This window comes from Petaurus breviceps, unplaced genomic scaffold, assembly GCF_028583685.1.
Source record: "Petaurus breviceps papuanus isolate PSGF00001 unplaced genomic scaffold, PetGlider_PUasm1.0 140, whole genome shotgun sequence".
Classification (NCBI taxonomy): domain Eukaryota; kingdom Metazoa; phylum Chordata; class Mammalia; order Diprotodontia; family Petauridae; genus Petaurus; species Petaurus breviceps.
This window is the reverse complement of record NW_027185698.1, coordinates 45,032,169-45,049,706: the sequence shown is the minus strand read 5'-3', so window position 1 is coordinate 45,049,706 and position 17,538 is coordinate 45,032,169. Positions and strand designations below refer to the sequence as shown.

The window sequence follows — 17,538 nt, the reverse complement described above, 5'->3', positions numbered from 1 at the left end:
AACTGCTCCAGAGAAATCTGGCTCGTTGTCCGTAACTCCCAAACATTGAACAGAGTAGGTTTAAAGTTAATTTCACCAATTCAATTCAGTAAATATGTTTATTAAGCATTTTCTATGTACAAAAGCCTTATGCCAGGTCCTGGGGATATAAGAACAAAAAAGGAAAAGAAAAAGTCCTTTCCCTCAGGAGTTTATAGTTGATTGGGAACATACAACATGTTCACAGACAAATCAAACGAGGTCATCAGAGAAGGGAGACAGTAATCTACCAGCAGGGGCTAGCTATCCTGGAGTAGGTGGTGATTGAGCTGAGCCTTGAAGGAAGACAAAGATTCTTAGAGGCAGAGAAGAGGAAGGAGGGAAATACCTTGTAAGAATCCATGGAAGAAGGAGCTGGATTGCTAAACTCCAGGAGCAGGGGTGTAACCCAGTATGGTTAGAATAGAAAGTGGGTGAAGGGAAATCACGGGAGCTAGAAAGGTAGGTAGGAGCCAGATTGCTGAGGGTATTCAATGCTAGGCTGAGGGATGTCTGTTTTCTTAAGAGGTAGCAGTGAGCCATTGAAGATTACAGAGAGAAGTGAATTCTAAACTGGAGAGGGAAGGGGTGTTGCAAGGGAAAGCAATAGATGGAGATGTTCCCTAGTCTGGCTACATTAGTTACTGTCTCCTAGGCTTTGGGCAAGTTTGTTTCCTCTTTTGTAAGTGGGGAAAATGATTCTTGCAACAGCCATCTCTTGGGCCAGAGAGCTCTTTGTGAACTACAATGCAACAGAAGTGGGGGGCTGTTAATTGCTATGTTAAGCAGTTTTTCCCAGACTTCTCTCTGTCTTCTGTTCCCTCGAGCAGGTATAGCCCAAGTCATTAAAAGAAAAGAAAGCAGAGCCAAACAAAACAGCCTCCTGCAAAACCCTCATCTCCTCTTCTCTCCTCCTCTCTTGTCACCCCATAAATCCTTCATCAGCCAGGAGGCTGGAAGAGAAGCCCAGGCCTGGACGCCAAAGGACAGGAGCTCCAGAGACCGGCCTGGCCATTGCCAACTGGTGGATAATCGAGGCCGGCTTACCTGCTGTCCTGGTAGAGCAACTGTAATCGTGAGATTAAGGAGTGTGTGTGTGTGTGTGTGTGTAGGTGGCGGGTGGGTCTCTAGCCAGGAGATGTGGAGAGACAAATGTTCTCCTCTTGAGACAAAATCAATCCACCTTCCATAACACTATGCCCTTCCTGAGGACCGAGCCTGGGTTCATTCCTTCTCTGATTCCCCTGAACTATAAAATCCTAAACAGCAACCAGTCCTGGGCTCCATGTAATCAGTGCCTATACCAGTAATTCCTGAGTATCTCTGGCTGCCCCCATTGGGAGCCCAACTTTGTGCTAGACTCTAATCTGTAGAAAATTCATTACCTGGAGGTAGGAGCAAAGGAAGGGGAGACTAAAGTCCTGCTCTCAGGGAGCTTCCACTCTGGCCAGGGGGAGATAGAAGAGGAGACCAGCTAGGCCCTACCCTCAGGGAGCTGATAGCCTGGGGGGCACAGAAGAGTGTCCTCAAGGAGATCAGAATATGAAGGAGACAGAGGAAGAGTAGATTCAGGCCATGCTTTCAGGGAGGTCACCTCCTAGTTGGGGAGCGATGAGATCTATGCAGAAAACATTTAGCAAATAGTGCAGATGACCTGCTAATGTTCAGCCTTGTATGTATGGGAAATTCAATGAGGAGGGGTCACTGGGCGCTCCCAGAGAAGGCAGTATAGTGTAGATCATTTGTGCTCTTGGCCTGGGAATTGGAACACCTGGGTTACAGTCCTGGTTCTGTTACTTATTCTACTGCCTCTAACTCAATTTGTGATATTGGGTGAGTCACTTAACTTCCACGGGCCTGGGTTTCCTCATCTGTAAAACGTGGGGGTTGAGGGTCGGCCAGATAGCACAATAAGTAAGAGCACCGGCCCCAGAGTTGGGATGACCTGGGATTGAATCCGGGCTCAGACACTTAACACCCACCCAGAAACACCTGGCCATGTAATCTTGAGCAAGTTACTTAACCCCAATTGCTTAGGGGCAGCCAGGTAGCACAGCGATTAATAGCATTGGCCCCAGAGTCGGGATGACCTGGGATCAAATCCGGCCTCAGATACTCAGCACCACACCCAGAAATAACTGGCCGTGTAACCTTGAGCAATTTACTTAACCCCAATTGCTTTAAAAAAATATGTGGGCGTTGGACCATATGGTCCCTTCCAGTTTTACACGCTTCATCTTATGACCCAGATTTCCTCAGGGGTCTTCTCCAATTAGAACCTTCAGGAATGTTTTGTAAACCTTAAGGATTAATAGAAATATGTTGTGATTGTCATTACTATTATTGGTCAGTTGTGTGTTTTGTTATTCTCTGGTCTTGCTAAGGAGGTAGGGCCTTCTTGGGAAGAGGAGGTGTGTGTGTTGGCCAGACCAGCCAGGAGGCACTCTAGTGAAGTCCCTCTCAGGGTAGCCATTCCAGACAGATGGAAGCCAAGGCAGTAACTGACCCTTTCTTCCTCCCGCCCTCATTCCCTCCCTCCCCGTGGGGAGAAATGTTCCAGGATTTAAAGAGAGGGAAAATGAACAAACCCTTGTGAAAAGACTGAACAATCAGTGTCTTTTCCAAAGTGGGGTTTGGCCACACATTCAAATGGCCTCCCCTAGGCCACTCTCCAGCCCACCCTTAACTGCTATGCCCAGGGCACAGAAGCCCCTCTCAGCTCATGTGCCAGATGGGTCTCTGGGATCCATGTTTCTCTCTGGGAGAAAATGCCTTGTCCAGTGGCCGTTGGCTTCCTTCACTCCTCCTGTTCTTTCCTTGGGTCTGTTCTGCCCAGGGCTCCCTCCCCCTCCCAACTAACTTACCACCTGCAGGGGAAGGGGACACGGGAGCTGGCACCCAGAGGCAGGCAGAGTTTCAATGAAGGCTAAATAAGGCCTGGCCAAAGTGTTTGGACTCTGTTCAAAGAGGGGCTTGGAGAGTAAGCAAATGTTGGCAAAGTCCAGGATCCGAAACACCAGACTTGGGCAGTTCTAATAAAAGGCTCTTGTCATTCTGTTCTTTGGGGGCCCAGCTGGAAAGAACTGGGCTCCCACTGCCTGCAGGGAGTTGATGGCTGACGGTTTTCAATAGTGGAGAGGTCCTTTTCTCTCACCCTCTTCTCTTCAGCTCTGTTCCCCCCACCCCTGACCCAGCCATCCTCAGATACTTCTCCCCTTCTTTGCCTTCCCCCTCCAAAGCTTCTCCAGAGAATAGAGTCAGAGTCCATGTTGTACAGGAAAGAGTTGAATCTGGGGACTTGGTAGGGGTACAGGAGGGGGGAGGCACTGGGCACTGAACCAGGCAGAAGGTAGCCACCTGCATGTGGGTGAGGGGTTGGGCTTTCGCCAGAGCCCAAGCCCACCCATTGACTACAGTGAAAGGCATTCAGGGAACCAAAGGGTAGAGGAAGGGGAGGGAGTGGGCCTTGGACCTAGGGTTTGAAGAAAAAGGATGTGGCAAGACAATGGCCAAGATGGAAAGAAAGACCATTGGTTCTGCAGTTAGAGGACCTGAGTGACATTGGGTCAATCAATTCACCTCCCTTGGCCTCAGTTTCCTCATCTGTATAATGACAGTGTTGGACTAGATGACCTATAATGACCCCAGCAATAGCTTCTGCCCTCAGCCCCAGAGAAGCTCAAAATCTCTGAGTTGCCTTGTCATAGTAAGACTAGTAGTCATGGCCCAAAGCCCCTTCTCCTGAGGCCAGCAGGGAGTTTAAATATAATCTTGCTACCAATTCCCCAGGAGTCTTCTCTCCCCATGATAGTGCAGATTGGCACCAGACCCCAGGCGCAGGCTCCTTGTTCCCTTCCTCCAGTGCCTGGTTCTGCCAGATCCAGATAATAGCCTAATAAAACCCACCAGACTTGACTTGTTGGGAGAGGGGCATTTTGTCCATATGCCCCAGAGCCCCTGTGAGGCACACAGCTCCTGTGCCCATTCTCCCTGGCCACTCTTTTTGAGATTATTTCTGCCCCCCTCGGCCATGTCCCCCAGAAAGCTTGATTATTTCTCCTTCCTTTCTGGCTGCTAAACTCTATGCTGTTTTTGGGTCTCTCCTTAGAAGCATGAGCTGATTATCTCAGCAGCCACCCCCTATATCCAGAGTCTTTTACTTTGCTGTTGGTGAGTTGTTTTGGTCCTGTTCAACTCTCTGTGAGCCCATTTGGGGTTTTCTTGGTAAAGCCTTGGTAAAACTACTGGAGTAGTTTGCCATTTCTTTCTCCAGATAATTTTAGAAGCAGATCAGGAAACTGAGGCAAATAGGGTTAAGTGACTTGCCCAGAGTCACACAACTAGGAAGTCTTTGAGATTGGATTTGAACTCAGTTTTTTCTAACTCCAGGCTCAGTAGTCTATCCACTGAGCCACCTAGCTACCCTCTATCCCATTTAATTCTTATCTACTTTAATACGTTGTACAGATAGGTGGCATTGGCCCTGGAGTCAGAAGGACTGGGCTTCAGATCTGGCTTCAGACACTTACTAGCTGTGTGACCATGGGCAGGTCTCTTAACCCTGTTTGCCTCAGTTTCCTTCTCTGTCAAATGAGCTGGAGAAGGAAATGGCAAACCACTTTAGTATCATTGCTCAGAAAACCCCAAACGGGGTCATAAAGAGTCAGACATAGCGGAAACAACTCTACAACAACAAATGTAGTGCATTGAAGCAATGTCCTTGAGTCCCATCCTGAGATGGCTCAAAGTCTAGAGAAGACGGAAGGAACAGATCTAAGCCCTGCCCTCAGGGAGCTCACAGTCTGGGGAGGTAGGTCCTCCCTGTTCTCTTTCCCTCCGAGTGAGGGCAGAGCCTGTTCCTGACATCACCCCTATCAGTAAACACCAATGGAGGGACTGAGGGGGTGGCAGTGGCTCACCCAGGTTGACTTAAGCAGCATTCCTTCCCTAAGGGATGTTTTTCTTCCTACAAGGTAAATAACATCCATCGTTCTCAAAAATGGCTGCTCATGGCAGAGTAGGTGGAGAGAGGTTTGGCCTTGGTGCCTTCTCAAATTCAAATTTGACCACAGACACTTAACTAGTTGGGTGATGCTGGGCAAGCTATTTAATCTCTGCCTCAGTTTCCTCATCTATAAAATGGGATATATAAATAACAATACCAATAATACCAGGGGGTAATGGGGATGAAATGAGGTAATTGAAAAGCTCTTTGCATGGTTCCTGGCACATAGTAAATCTTAGCTATTCTTACTGTTAATCATATCTCATTACACTCTCATCTGGACAGGGTCCTCTATCCTTCTGGACTTTCAGGCTCATCAGTCTCTTTGTCTTCTCCTTTTTAACTTTTCTTTCCCTCTTCTTCTCTCTTCCCTGCATCCTTCCTGCCCATCCTCTTCCCTCTCCATACCTTTCTTTCTTCCCTTCCCTTCTCTTCCCTGCCCAACCCTCCCCTATCCTTAGCTCTGTCCTCCTCCCTGCTTCTTGTCTCTTCTCCATTTGGCTCCGGCTCTTTCATAGGCTCACAGTTTCAGAGCTGGAAGGTCTGGGAGGCTGTCCAGCATGACTCCTCTATTTTACAGATGGTGAAACTGAGGGCCCCAGAGAGGTTGAGTGAATTGCATAATGAGTAGCAGCACAAGGATAGAATGGAAGGGAATAAGCATTTATATGCTAAGCATTTTTTTTTTTTAGCAAATATTATCTCATTTAATTAAAATAATGAGTTTATATAATGCTTAGGGAGGCTAGGTGGTGCAGTGGATAGAGTGCTAGGTCTGGAGTTAGCTCAGTTCAAATCTGACCTCAGACACTTACTCGCTGTGTGACCCTGGCACCTAACCCTGTATGCCTCAGTTTCCTCATCCATAAAATGAGCCGGTGAAGGACATGGCAAACTACTCCAGTATCTTTGCCAAGAAGACCCTGAATGGGGTCACACAGAGTCATAGTCATACATGACTGAAAATAACTGAACAACAATAACATAGTGTTTACGGTGTCCCAGGCACTGTGCTAAGCACTTTCCACAAATATTATCTCCTAATAATAAGTAAGATTTTAAAAGTGCCTACTGTGTCAGGCACTGTTAAGCACTTTACAATTATTTTCTCAATTGATCCTCACAACAACCCTAAGAGTTAGTTGTTAGTATGATCCCCACTTTAAAATAGAGAAAATGGAGGCAAACAGATGCTAAGTGATATACCCAAGGTCACACAGCAATAAGTACCTGAGTCTGGATTTGAACTCAGGTCTCCCTCCCTCCAGACCTAGCTCTCTTTTCACTGTACTCAGGACTCCACCTTAACTGCTTTTCTCACTAAACCACACCATGTACTCTTTTCCTGTCTATCTCTTATCTCTCAGGATCACAAGATTGGAGATTTAGAGTTTCCTAGCTTCTAGCTCCTTTGTGAATTGTTATAATCACTCTATATCTGGTGCATAAATCCTGCCCCCCAACCTTCTTTTTACTGAGGGCTGAAGAGTTTAAAGGGCTCTGGAGAAAATGGCTAAGCTGCCATCTTGCTCAAACAACTAGGTCCTTCAGTGAGACAGATCTGATTCCAATTTGATGAGCTGTTTAATGCAATGGACACATGCACAGTTAGGTATTGAGAATGAAGAGGCAATTGATGTGTTCTAGTGGTCAAAGGGAGGTGTTTGCTTAAAAAAGATAACCTTCCCTGAGACTCCAGAACTGTTCTCACAGTGAGAAAACTGAGATTTGATTTGTTCACATTCCAACTGCCAAAGTATAGTTTTCTTTTTTCTTTGATTGTGTTCTTTTACCCCCAATTCCTTTATTGTACATAACAGGTATACACACACATATACACAAACATATACGTATTTAACTAAGCTGCTAATGGTGATCAAATAGAGCTAGGATGAGGAAAACCAGCTTGGTTCTGGAAAAATACTTCTGTTTTCCATTCCTGGTATATTTATTGTCCATTAAGTTGTTTTGTTCTTGCTGTTAGAACAGCAAAACCCACAAAAAATCCCTTTATATCTTGTTTTAGTGGACAAAGTCAATGTTTTATTTTTATTACTGTAAAACCAAGATGATTTTACCCCTTTTTCCATATTTCTGTTACATTTTGGGGCAGTCTCTTTAGTGGGGACAAATTACTCTAAAACGATTGATCCTACATCACTTTGATTCATTGAAAAGAATCCTGGAATTTGGAGTCAGAGGACAAACCATGCCATTTATTCCCTGAACAGCATTGGTCAATCTTCTTAACTTTCTCTCCTGTAAAGGGAAGAGTTTGAATTTGATTCTTTTTTTTTTTTTGCCTTTTTGGAGGGCAATTGGGGTTAAGCCCAAGGTTACATGGCTAGTTTTTTGAACTTGATTATTATACAGTTAGATAGTGTCATGGAAACAATCAACATGAACTTGGACAGACTTTAAGGATAGGGGAGGATAGAAGAGCCTGGTATGTTGTGGTCCATGGGGTCATAAAGGTCAGACATGACTGGACAGATATTAACTGGACAAACAAACAGTTTACAGAAGAGAAGATTTAAAGAGAGCATGATAGCAGACTTCCATTATTTAAAGGGCTATCAATTGGACTAGCCCCAACAATGGATGGGGTAGGCAGAATTAGGTTCTATGTAAGGAATTAGGAGTCATGACTGTCCTAAAAATGGGGGTAGACTGACTCAGAAGGTAGTGGCTTGCTCCTCACTGGAGGTCTTTAAGCAAAGGCCAGGTGACCATTTGGGTATGTTGTAGGAGACATCTTTGTTGAGGTAGAGGTTGCCCTAAATGGGTTCTGAGGTCCCTTCTACCTCTGTGACTATATTCTCCTGGTCATAAATTCTGTACCTCTTTTCCCACTTCACTGTTATCAAAGCTCAGAGAAGAGTAGGAATGAAGATTAGAGGGAGGGATTAATTGATGGGTAATCTCTTGGAGGAGCCCAGATGAAGGAGGGACGGGATCCAGAGTTCATTCAGAAAGGCTGAATTTGGCAAGGAGAAGGGCCACCTCTTCAGACACAGAATTAAAAGAGAAGAGAACTGGGGATTATTTTAAAGTATTTTGAGAAGGTAAAAAGAATATTCATGTATATGCTCCCCCAAAAACTCACCATTATTTTAAAACACAAATGTTCTCTCAGTGAAACTATTTGGTTGAAAATCTTGAAACATTTCAATCTTCAAAAAATCAAAGTCTCAAGTGACTCATGAGGCAGTGGAGAAAAGCCTCGTGGGTAGCTTTTCTGGGTAGAGCTCTAGCAAACTTACTCATCCTTAGATAACTAATGGCCCCAAGCACTCTGTTAGGGCAGGTCGTGATCTCATAGACTCACAGACCTTGAGATTTACCTTGGGGATTATTTAATCTAATGTCTTCATTTTACAGATGAAGACACTGAAACTCAGTGAAGGATGATGACTTGTCCAAGCTGTGGCCATTTTTTTTTGGTGGCACATCTAGAATCAAAACTCAGATCTCCTTATTCCCAGTATGGAGCTCCATCTCCGTTCTTTTATGCTCTCTAATGCCTCTATTATCCAAGTACACTCAGATTCCTGGCTCCTTATATATAAGACCTCATATACAATGGGAACTTAATCAATGCTATTTGTATCTGTGTATCTATTTACGTGTCTCCCTCTCTCACTCTCCCTACCAATAGAATGTAAATTTCTTGTAGTCATCATCTGTTTTATTTTTGTCTTTGTCTCTTCCATGCTTAATACCATGCCCATCACCTAGTAGGCACTTAATAAATGCTTGGTGAATTGAATGGAATTAATGACATTTTTTGGAATGAATTTATTTTCTTAGGATAATAGAATTGGGAGTTGGAAGTAAACTCAGAGATCATGTATCACTGTTTTCATTTTACAGTTGAAGAGTGGCTGGTACATAGCAGGGGCTTAATAAATGCTTATTGACTGACCGACTTGTTCGGGAAGATGCTGCTAGTAAGTAGTAGAGTTGGATTTATACACAAGTCCTTCTAAGTGCTTCTTCTGGCTCCTTGGTTCAACTCTTCTGTAATGATAATGATTCAGACCTGTTCTGATGTCAGCTCCCCCCAGGGGATAAAAACATCTGCACCAGTCCCACTCACCCCACTGGGAAAATACAGAGGGAGGATGTTTATAAGAAAGATGTGATTCTCTTTTAAGAGTGGAATGTCAGTCACCATCATAAGGATCTCTGAGAAGATCATTTGAGGCAATGAGGAGCTTCTTCCTAGGGACCCTCACATCACATGAAGGTAATTATGCCCAAAGTTCTCTGGAGGTCATGGAAGTATGGTAGAAAGAGCACTGGACTGAGTCAGAAGATCTGGGTTGCAGTTTGAGTTGTAACAAAGAATTACTTTGTGACCTTGGACGAATCATTTCTCCTCTGTCAGTTTCCTCTGTAAAATGAGGCTGAGTCAGTATGGTGATGTGGACATGTAGCCAAGAGACATAATTATGGGATCTCAGAGTACAAGGGGACCTCAGAGACCATCTAGTCCAACTGAGGTCAGAAAAAGGATCCCCTCCACCACATCCCTGAGAAGCACTCATCCAGCTTTTGCTTGAAGACCTCCAATGAGGAAGAACTCACTATATCTGAAGTAGCCCATTTTATAAAAAAAAAACCCTAACAGTTAGAAATGTTTCCTTAATTTAGCTTAAATTTGCCCCCTTTGCTACTTGGACTTATTATTCCTAGTCCTGTCCTCTGGGGTCAAGCAGAAAAAAATGTCATCCCTCTTCTAGATAAAAATTATGTAAAAACTTGAAGAAAACTGCTTTTGAGTCCTAGCTACACAGGTGGAGCTTAAGATAAGTGAAGAAAGAGTAAAGAGAGTACCTCTGCTTGATGAATTTGAGTCAATTAACCCACATGAACTACATTCTAGGGCAGCTGCAGATTTGACTTCTGAGCCATCACTAGGGATTGTTGAGAAGGGAAGAGATGCCTTTGGACTAGAAAATGATGAATACTATCTTGGTTTTCCAAAAAGGAAAGGAGTATAAATTGCAAACTATGGGCTGGTGAGCTTGACTTAATTTCTCTGGCAAAATTCTAGACCACATTAAATGAATTGTTTGTGAACATTTGGAAAAGAAAGCAGTGATTATTAAGAACCAACAAGGGTTCACCAACAACATATTTTCTCTGACCTCATTTTGACAGGGTTATTAGACTGATCTGGAGAATTTTGTAAAAATAGTTTACTCAGATTTCAGCCAAGTATTTGACAAAGTTTTTAATACTATTATTGGGGAACAAGATATAGAGTTGTAGATTAGGTTATAGGACAGATGGGTGGATTCAGGACTGATAAAGGGCTGGGATGAAAGAGTTGTCAATGATAGCTCAATGTCAACTTGTGATCTAGTTTAGACTAGTGGAGTGCCTCAGGGTTTTGTCTTTGACCTTTGGCCCACTTTCATCCAGGGCTTAGTAAATGTATAGATGGCAGGCTTAGCAGATTTGCATAAAACACAGGAAATATTAGCTAATATATCATAGGACGGTTGGGATCCAAAAAGATCTTACAGGCTGAGATGTTGAACCTGAATACCATGAAGTCTTATACTTATGTTCAAAGAATCAGCCACAAGAATATGGAATGGGGGAGGTATAGTTAGGTGTCCATTCCTATGATAAAGACTGATCTGGGAATTTAAGGAGACTGTGATCTCAATGGGTATATGTGGTGTGACATGGCCCAAAAGTTAATGTAATCTTAGGATATACAGTTTATCCCTTCCACATTGTGACTTTCCCCATTGTAGTTTTGATATATCATGGGTCAGCATAAGAAATCATATGGGAATTTTTGAAAGTTTTATGGAAGCCACAGACAACACATGAAAATCAGCAGATGACACAAAAAAGTTTAGAATCAGAAATGCATAAAATATATGTATGGTATTGTATAATATCAACCCAGATTTTACAATAAGGTACTGTAAATACCCCATAAAAGAAAAAGAAAAAAATTCAGACACCTTCCTGGTATGAAGGGAGGGCCAAAAATTTTACGTGCCTTTTTCAGATTGTGAGGGTGCTGCATCCCTAACCTCTGTGATGTGGAAGGAATATTTAAAGAGAGGCCTAGTGTTCAGATTGAGGGACTAATGGTTTGTTTCACCATCTTCTGACCTAGTCATAGTACATTTGGAATATTGCTGAGAACTGTATTTTAGGAAAGATATTGACCAACCAGAGTATTTCTAGAAGTGGGTGACCCAGATTGGCAGAAGATTAGAGGCCATACCATAGGAATATCAGATGAAGGCATTAGAGATGATAAAACTTAGTGGAAATTACAGTAACCTTAAGTACTTGAAGTTTTCATGGAGAGAAGTATTTGAATTGTATGACTAGGACTCAAAGGGTAGAAAAACGGTTGGACCTGGAGTTTGGAGAGGCAGGTTCAAACCCCAGCACTGCCATTTACTAACTGAGTGGTCATGGGAAACTCATTTTAACTTTCTTAAGTTTCAGTTTCCTCATTTGCCAAACATTTATCTTTTTTCTCACAGGGTGTTCTTTGAAGAATGCTCTATAAGTCTCAGAGAGAGTTGGCAGTATTTGCCATGATAACGCCCATTTCTGCAAAGGGTTTGGCCAAGGAATTCACCTGAGTCCCCAATTCCTGGAGCTGTGTATGTTGACGTGACTTTATTTCATAAATGGTTGAGAGAGAGAGAGAGAGAGAGAGAGAGAGAGAGAGAGAGAGAGAGAGAGAGAGCTCATGATCCATTTAATCTCAGTCAGTCCTAATTGCTGCTGCTGTACAGCTACTTCATGCCCAGACTGACTGAAAGTGGGGAGAAGGAGATAGGGAGGAAGGGAACCAAATGAGTCTCTTTGGGGGGGGGTTTGGTTTGTCATGAGTGTGGCTGTGATTTCTTTCTGATCGGGTCCTATCAGAGAAGTCATCCTGAAATCTCAGCCCCAGCAATTCCCCTCTTCCCCATCCCTCTAACCTTCAACCTCAGCAGACTGCTGTGATAAAAAAGTTGGCTTCCAATAAACACTGACTCACCACAATGTATTCTGGGCAATTTGCATAGATTCCAGCAAACTTGATTTCAGAAAGGAAAACTATCCCCCTCCCCCCACCCTAACTTTCCACCCCCTGTCTGGCTTTAACTGGGGTCAGGTCATGTCTGTACAGGTTCTGCTCCACACACACTGATAGCTTTCAACAACATGGGTTTGAATAAAAAATGAAATCATACATTATATAATGCCCCCACCTACTGCCTCTTGTCACTTCCCTAGACCTATTTATTCAAAGAATGATAGGATTAGAGCTAGAAAGGACTTTACAGCAGAGATCAAAGGATGTCAGCACCAGGAGGGACCTTAAGAAATAGAACAGAATGTCAGACCTATAAGCGACCCTAGAACATAGAACAGAGAATGTCAGCATTAGAAGGATCCTTAAAGACAGACTCTTAGGGTTGGGAGGGACCTTAGAACTTAGACCTTAGAAATGCAAGAGCTGGGAAAGACTAGAACATGGAATGTGAAAGCTGGGATAGATCTTAGAATTTCAGAGCCAAAAAGAAACTCAGCACATAAATCATGGAATGTCAGAGCTTGAGGGATTTTTGAATATAGAACATAGAATATTAGAAATAGAAGTACAGAATATAGAATGTCAGATCTGGGAAGGACCTTAGAATATAGAATGACGGATCTTAGAACATAAGGAACAATAAGAGAACAAAAATTTATTAAGTACCTACTGTGTGTATATATGTTATTAAGCACAACATCAAGCACTTGACAAAGACTTCCTCATTTGTCAGAGCTGAATAGAACCTTAGAACATAGAAAGTAGGGTGGGATGATAGAACTTTTAGTCCAACTCCTTATTATATGAGGGAGAAAATTTCCTTTGCTGAGGGTCACCTATCTAAGTGAGTGAGATAGCCAGTCTCTGAACCCTGATCTCCAGACTCCAAGCCCAAGACTTTTCACTAGATCAATGAGGGAGAGGGTGCTGGATAAGATTAAATTCTGAATTCAGCCTGTGAGGTCTGTGGGAGGGTAGAGGACAGAAAGATCAGTCTGAATTGAAGAGATGAAACATGTCCTGGAAGAGATGGATTGCCGCTGGTCTTTGAATGATAAGGAAGATAGGAAGAAGTAGAGAAGAGGAGGGAGAGTCTGAACAAATGCGTGGAGGCAGGAATGAGCCTATTGCATGTTACATTAATGAACCATTACTGTAAGTAGGGTTGTCTTCAACACAGTGTAATTACAGTGGACAGCACCCATCAGATCAAGTCAGAAGACGTGGTTTCTAGCAGGGGTTCTGCCATTGACTTGGTATATGCCTTTGAGCAAAGTCATCTTCCCCTTCTGAGACTCAATTTTCTTTCTCTATGAAATGGGAATAATGATAATCACTCTGCTGACCTCCCAGTTGTTGGGAGGAAAACACTTTGTAAATGTTCAAGATCTTTAAAAACAAGAGCTATTATTGGATGACTTAGTGAAAATAAAAGTGACTTTATAAGCTGGTGTTAGTATGTGCATCTTTCTGCCACCTGGTATGGAGGCTTGAGAACTTCTAGACCAAGAGAGAGGCTGGTGCGGCCAGGTAAAGGGGCTGAGAACTCAATAGGCATCAGATGAGCAGGTTGAAGGAGAAGACCTCTTAGGTTCCTACCAGATCTATGACCTTATGATTCAATGCAGTTGAAAGAACCCTGGACCTGAAGGCTTGGAAGGCAAGGTAAGTGGAGTAGATAGATGGTGGTTGTGAAGTCAGGAAGACCTGGGTTCAAATTCTGCATCAGATATTGGCTGTGTGACCTTGGGCAAGTCACTTGACCAAGAGTCTAAGGGGCCTCAGTTTCCTTATCTGAAAAAATGAGGACTCTATGATATCTAAAGCTCCTTTCAACTCTAAATCTAAGGTTGGAATCTGACTCTGATCTTGACTGGATGACCATAGACAAGTCATTTATCCTCTCTGACACTGAGTCTCCTCATCTGTAAAATGGGGGGAAATAAATACTTGCACAGCCTGCCTCAAGGAACTGGTACAAAAAAAAAACTCATTATAAACCTTCAGGTGTTTAAAAATTTTTTATTTCAAATGTTCTATTGACGTATTCTTCTTTTTCTTTTTTACAGTCAAGTCACTCAAGAGTATTTATGAAGCACCTACTATGTTCCAGGCACTACCACTTCCCAGTGACTCCCACCAACCAACTCTATAGAATCCTCCCTTGGAACAAGTCAGTTGCAGTCCAGCAAAACGAGTCAACACGTAGGCCATGTCTGAACATGGACTGTGTTGGATTTCTCTCCTAGAGGCCACCTTTTCTCTCCATCCCTTCTCTGTCCAGAATCACCACTGGAGTCACCAATGGTCACACATGGATGACAATTCTGAGTCCTTTCAATGCTTTCCTTTATATTTTTGTGGTCATCATGAATCTTAAAATGTTATAGAAGCTGGAGCTAGTATTATAATTATTGAGAGATTCCCCTGACCGTAGGCGACATTTTTCTTGAGTTGGGGGACAGCGTTGGAGCAGAGGCTTGCCCACTGCATCCTAAAACAGGAGCTTAGGAAGACCCAAGATGCTGTCAGTCTAACTCTCCCCCCCCCCATTAGAATCACAAACAGTCCATGGGATCAAGCCCATTTCTGGAGAAGAAGGAATCTTTGGAATCCTCTGGAGAGAAAATCTTTGGAGTCGGCAGATTCAGCATGAATCCTGGTATTTCTTTCAATGTTTTATGACGGGAAGAGCCTTGGGGATTTTTTAAGATGGGAAGTCCCCTTTCCCTTGGATCAAACAAGGGAGCCACTGGAGTGGTCATGGGAGCCCAGGAGCTGGGACAGACTGATCTCAGGGTGCCCTGACAGCTGGGTCTCAAGCGTCAGACTCTATCTTCTCAGAGTACCTCAGGGTCAGTGGCAATAGATTTATAGGTACATAGACAAGTAGATAGATAGATAGATAGATAGATAGAAAGAAAGAAAGAAAAACCAGAAAACAAGATGGTCCTTGTTCTCAAGGAGCTTATATTAAATGAAGGGAAGAAAAATGTAAAGGGAAGCTGGAAAGAGAGGGAGGGAGGGTGGGTATGGGAACCTCCCCCAGAATAATCAGTCGATGTAGAGGAGGGGGAGCTGGGAGAGTGAGGAGGGAATGGAGAGTGGGAATCATGACTGATCTTTCTTATGATATGGTAGTTCCAGGGAGGGATTCACCATTTATTGAGTTGACCTCAAGGTGGCTTCCTTTCTAAGGACCAGTCCCTCAGTGTGGAGGGTACAACTAGCTGGAAGCTGAGCCAGAAGTGGAGTGGCAAGTTGCTGATACCTTCTCTGTCTGTCCAGAAACAAGGCCTGAGGACTCTAACATGCCCTCTAGAAGGGGCTCAAAAAAAAAGCTACATTTGGTTTAATGCATATAGAACCCAGTTTTGCTGTCTGACTGAGGTGGGACCCTGAGGTCTCCCCACACACTAGGGAGCTCTTACTCTTCCCAGCCCTGATCCTCTCTCCAGGCCTGGTCTCCCCTGAAGTGGTTTTGAGGTACCCCAAGTTCTTTCCCCTCTAGGCCTTGTGTCCCAAAGTCTGAGCTCTTTCTCCAAGGTGTCTTCATTACTCAGTTAAATTTGTTTTGACTTTAGGACACATTTCATGCTTGCCCCAGGCAGTTTGGGGTGCTTGCCTTGGGCACCAGAATTACCAGTAAGGCCCTCATCAGTGGGCAGCCCAGGTGCCTTTAGCCAGTATTCCCAGCCTGGCATTGAACCCTGTGGTTAAAGCCTCCCTGAGGTGACTGGCCCTTCCCACATCCAATGTCCAGAGCCAGCTAGGGCCAATTAGCTCAACCTTCAGAGCATTCTTTTTTTGAATTATATTTCAGTCTTATTAGCAGCCCTGAGTTTATATATTTGTATGAGTTGTTTCTTGTTAAAACTTAATTAACTTGATGCCGAATTTCCTTTTAGGATCTGGTGTCTAAAATATATCTCCATGTTATATTTCATACGGGGCCTCCATACTGTGGACATCCTGATGTCGGAGAGCCTTCTCCTGTGTCATTAATCTTCGTCTACTGTAGCAGTAGCTTTCATTTTCATTTCGGATCTCTGAATTCCCTCTGCTCCCAACAGTGTCTCAGCCTTAGACTCAGACAATGTAGGAAGGAATCTTTTGTGACAGATTTTAACCCTCATTTTATAGACTAGTATCCACAGTTAGGCAGATTGTCTATGGAGGACAAGTGGGAGCATATGGACAAGAATCTTAGTTTCCACATGCAAGGTATGGATGGCTTGTAATCTTCACTTCACAAAAGGATTGACCATGAAGATGAGATCGTGGGCTATTCAAATATCAGAATATGTTTATAGTTAGGGAAATAGGAGAAAGCAACTTTTCTGAGGTCATATTATTCCATCTACTCCCCCCCTCTCTTTCCCCCTTATTGTAATATAACTTTGAACTTATGAGAATAAATATATGGCACAGAATACACAGCGTAAATGGGGGTGAGATAACTCAGCTCCATAAAGAGAGGCTCGGACCTCACCCCAGGGGAAATTCCCTGAAGTCTCTAGTGTGGCAACAGGGACATGAGGGAAATGCCATCAGCTCAACATGTCAGTTTCTTCCTAGAGTCTTTCTTTCCTTCTAAGAAGCCCTAGCACTCAGGGTACAAATGTAAAGAATCAATCATTGCTTGAAAGGAAGAAGGTCTCTTGATCCCTCTTCTAGGGTTCTTTCCATCCCACCAGAAGGTCTCTTCCTAAAGGTTTCTTGATGTTATTAGTATAGTATGGGACCCAGTCCCACAAGGTGGACAGCCCCATTGCCACTCTGGGCCAAGCCCTTCTCCATTAATGCCTAGGATTATAGCCTTTTAGAGCTGGGGGGGGAGGGGATCATTTAGTCCAGCCCCTTAATTTTGTGTGGAGGGAAACTGAGGCTGAGAGACTGGCTGAAGGTCACATAAGTAACAATGGCAGAGATGGAATATTAATGGGGCAGGGGAGCCAGTGTTGGGGAAGCTGAATGCAATTTGCATGATGATAGGATTGTGTTTCCTTTCAGGCTGCATATGGTCTTCGTTTTGCAGCCTCTGGAGGCAGGGGAAAGCAGGGGAGCAGCTGGCTGGCCACACAGGCACCAGGCTGTCACTGGTGCCCGCAGGAGCCTTGAGACTCTTATTCGAGCTGACTAAACAGAGCCCCTGTGGGAGAGCCTCTGGGGTGGGTGAGTGCAGGGGCTGGTAATGGGATATATAACCTTGATGCTGCTGCTGCAGCTTTGAATGTGTCGGAATGTGCCTGGGTCATGGGAGTCTTCCCTCAATGGGAGAGAACTGACTTCTGGGTTTTGTTTTCCAGAGAATCAGAGGATCAAAGACTTAGACCCAAGTGGGATCTTAAAAGTCCTCTCCTCCAACCTCCCTTATTTTAGAAATGAGCACACTGAGGCTCAGAGAGGTTAAGTGGCTTACAAAAGGTTACACTATGACTGACAG

At 43.8% G+C, this 17,538-nt stretch overlaps 1 long non-coding RNA gene across 2 annotated transcripts; it reads left to right on the top strand.

The window, feature by feature from the left end:
* Nucleotides 1-810: 810 nt before the first annotated feature.
* LOC138150787 (uncharacterized) lies at nucleotides 811-17,262 on the top strand. Of its 2 annotated transcripts, XR_011165649.1 has the most exons (4): nucleotides 811-1,076; nucleotides 8,897-8,973; nucleotides 14,162-14,754; nucleotides 17,106-17,262. It is a non-coding gene; the product is annotated as an uncharacterized lncRNA (long non-coding RNA). The 2 variants fall into 2 exon arrangements; XR_011165650.1 differs by lacking the exons at nucleotides 811-1,076; nucleotides 8,897-8,973 and adding an exon at nucleotides 9,132-9,272.
* The last annotated feature ends 276 nt before the right edge of the window (nucleotides 17,263-17,538 follow it).